The following is a 3,555-nucleotide window of genomic DNA, read 5'->3' as shown; positions in this document are numbered from 1 at the left end:
TTCTGACACTGATTCCTGTATATTGATCAGTTTCTGTTACTGACCCCTGTCTGTAAATCAGTTTCTGTTACTGATTTCTGTTTCTGTTCAGCTTTTTGTTTGATTGATTGACTGTTATCTCGGACCTATAGTACGAGTATAACATTTATATAAATGTCTAGATCAATGATCTAGCTTCATACCCCGTAGTCTGTTTTGTATAGCTGTAACCTTGACAAATCGTCTGTTTGTACAAAACATGTGGACCTTTAGTCCCTTTGTTTATTTATTAATTATATATCAGGTTTCTTCTTCAGGAAGAAACATTTATACCAGGTTTCTTTTTCAAGAAGAAACATTACTTTGTCTATAATCTGTGAATGAATAGTATATTTCTTAATCATTAAGAAATACTATTTAATTATACCTTTTGCATGAAAATGATTACGTTTCTTAATCATGAAGAAACTATAATTAACTATAATTTTTGCTTATGAAAAGTTATATTATATTTAACAGTGATCAAGGTTTGGGCTATACCCCCGACTATGGTCTAAGTTATTAAAATAATAACTTAATCAGAACCCTTACCTCGTACGGGTATTAGGAGTTAAATGCTTTTGATTGGTCGAGCGACACTTCTACTATATATCGCGTAACAGAGCTTACACTTTCAGAGCTTCGGAGCTTGGCACACTTCACGAGGTCGGTACACCTTTCGAGGTCGGCACGCAAAACGATGCAAAACGTGTGAAAAGTGAAATGGTTGGTGTGAGTTGGAATGTGTCGAACACCCCTCTATTTATAGCTGAAATCGTGCATCTTCGCGTATCGCGAAGCTGCTTCGCGATACGCGAAGGTGCACTAGCTTCGCTGAGTCATCAGTAGGGTTGCCACGTGTCACGCATGCAGAAATGCCACTTCGCGTATCGCGAAGATGCCTGGTCTTGCTTCTTCGCGCATCGCGAAGATGCTTCATGGTTGGTTCAGGTCTTTTGTCTTTCGCGTAGCGCGAAAATGTTGAGGCTCGATCCTTCGCGTATCGCGAAGAATGAGCTTTTCATATTTTCATTTCCAGTCCTTGTACTTGTCCACATTACGCCCATCGCCTGAGCCCGCGTTCGTGACCATGCGCGTCTGGTGCTTCGCACCCTCCGCTAGGACTGTGGAGAGTGATTAGCCACATTAAAACATTTCTATGGAAACTTGCTTCCTCATAAAGAGCTTCAATTTCTTTGTTTGTTTCCATGTGAGATGAAAATATCTTTTCCTTATTTATACCCATGTGGAATGCTTCCACTTTCTTCCATCTTTCCATGTGGGATGGATTTTTCTTATTTCCTTAAATATAAGATGCTTAATTTTTTATTTTTTTTTCTTATCTCATTTTTCCCATTACTTGCCTTTAAGATTATTTTTAATCCTTCAACTTTCAAAGTTGGTAATTTTAACCCAAAATAAATATGGGTTTTTCTAGATGTTACACAATTTGCCTAAATAAATATACATTTCATATATAACTACATATTATTTATAGGTGACACCAAATGGTTTGTAGTCTAGCGGTATTAAGACGTGTATTCGATGTGTTCCTCTCCAAATGTTTGAGGATACTAGTCTTATGCTGGACATTGTTAATTACTGAGGCAGAACTACAACTTAAGATATGTAGTAAATATATGTTCATTCATAGTGGTATTGAGATATATATTAGATTTGTTACTTTGCATAAAGATACCGGTCCTATGGTATTAAGATATGTAGTAATGTGTTACTTCCTGATGGCGAAGCAACTTACTAGAGGGTAATCATAAGGCCCCATTCTCTATCGGCTCAACAAGTGAGTAAATACAAAAATTTTAAATTTTATATATAAAAGCCTAAAATTGTCACATTGGTTTAGATTTACAGGCATCTTAAAGGTTGTGTGAGTTGGTCGTATCAATAAAAAGTATAAGTGACAATTATGACTCGTTTTATAAAATAACGGGTTGTCTTTGATAAACATAATTTTATATGAATTTATTTAGGCCATTGACGCCACCGTCATTGCTATCCCACGCCATCACTTCCCGATCACCGCCGATGTCACCACAACTATATAGCCTTCATCTCCACCATCGTTGACACAACCTCATATCTGTCCCCAACACCTTCTTGTAGTCGCAACCACATCACAAACACCATCCTGGCTTGAGCTCACATGCCGAACCTAATAGTCTTATACGACCGAAAGTGCGGCTCAAGCTTGCTGAGTGGTGTGAAATTAATACATAGATGTTCAAAATGGTCAAAACTTAAAATTAAACACACACTAAGCTCGAGCTCAGACCTCATAACTAAACGAGTTTATTTGAGGCCCGAGCTGATAAGTATCATCTCAAACATTAAAACACCCGCCCTGTCTCAAGTTTTATTTTATCAGTATGATATCAAGTAGCTACCCATAAACAACAACACACGTCGGCCACAAACCATATGCCAGATTTTTATCACCCAACTCATTAATCAATCTTGAAAAGGAACAAACCGCCCACTTCCCCACTTTCATACCTATAAATAATCCTTCATTACTCAAAATGAAGCTTCCAGGAAGCTCACTATGCCTCACCTTTCCTCCCTCCATATAACCACCCCCTCCTTCCATCCCACCATTATTATTATTATCATTATCAACACTTTCTTCTAATACTAATAATAATGAAACTGTCTACAAAGGTAAACTTCTTCAGATCAAAAACTCGCTCATCCTCCTCCTCCGGCTCCTCTTCCTCTCCAGACTCCTCTCACCACCGCAAATCCGTATCTAACAGACCCGCTTGTTGGACTCCAACAAGCGTGTTACCTCCTTTTTCCGCCGCCCTCGACGTCCAGTACGAACTAATCCAAGCCTTTCGTATGCTGGACGCCGACGGCGACGGACAGATCACGCGATCCGAGTTAACAAACCTGTTAACTCGGATTGGGGGATCCGAGCCCATCAGTTCGGACGAACTGAGTTTGATCATCGATGAGATTGATGCGGACGGTGACGGGACCATCAGTTTAGAGGAGTTTAGTGCGATAAGCTCCGCGTTTGGTCCGCCTGCGTGTGATGATGAGTTGAAGGGTGCGTTTGAGTTTTTTGATACGGACCGTGACGGACGGGTGACGGCGGACGAGTTGTTTGAGGTGTTTAAAGTGATCGGTGACGGACGGTGCACTTTAGAGGATTGTAAGCGTATGATAAGAAGTGTGGATAGAAATGGAGACGGGTTTGTATGCTTTGAAGACTTCACGAGAATGATGGAGCAGCAGAGAGAGATAGATACGTGAAAACATATATACTGTAATGGAACGATTTTAACATTAATCAAATACTAATTCTTGAGTTTTTTATTATTATTTTTTTTTGGTTTTTATTTTTGTGAGTGATTTATCGGTTTCCTAACGTTCAACGAGTATAGGCCAGCTATCCGGATAACCTCATACGCGGATCACAGATACTGCTTGGTAGTCCAAGTTCATCGTCTCCTCTTTTAAGTAAACCTGCTACACGAAAGTCCACTACGATAAAAGTGTAAAACGTGGAATCGA

General features: G+C 39.5%; 1 pseudogene; it reads left to right on the top strand.

Annotated features, from left to right (window-relative positions):
• The first annotated feature begins 2,659 nt into the window (after positions 1-2,659).
• On the top strand, positions 2,660-3,296 carry LOC143633869 (putative calcium-binding protein CML36 pseudogene; annotated as a pseudogene).
• Positions 3,297-3,555: the final 259 nt, after the last annotated feature.

This window comes from Bidens hawaiensis, unplaced genomic scaffold (genome assembly GCF_021521415.1).
Source record: "Bidens hawaiensis isolate Kalapana, Puna unplaced genomic scaffold, B.hawaiensis_p1.1 tig00006913_1, whole genome shotgun sequence".
NCBI lineage: Eukaryota > Viridiplantae > Streptophyta > Magnoliopsida > Asterales > Asteraceae > Bidens > Bidens hawaiensis.
This window is presented reverse-complemented; position numbering and strand designations above follow the sequence as displayed.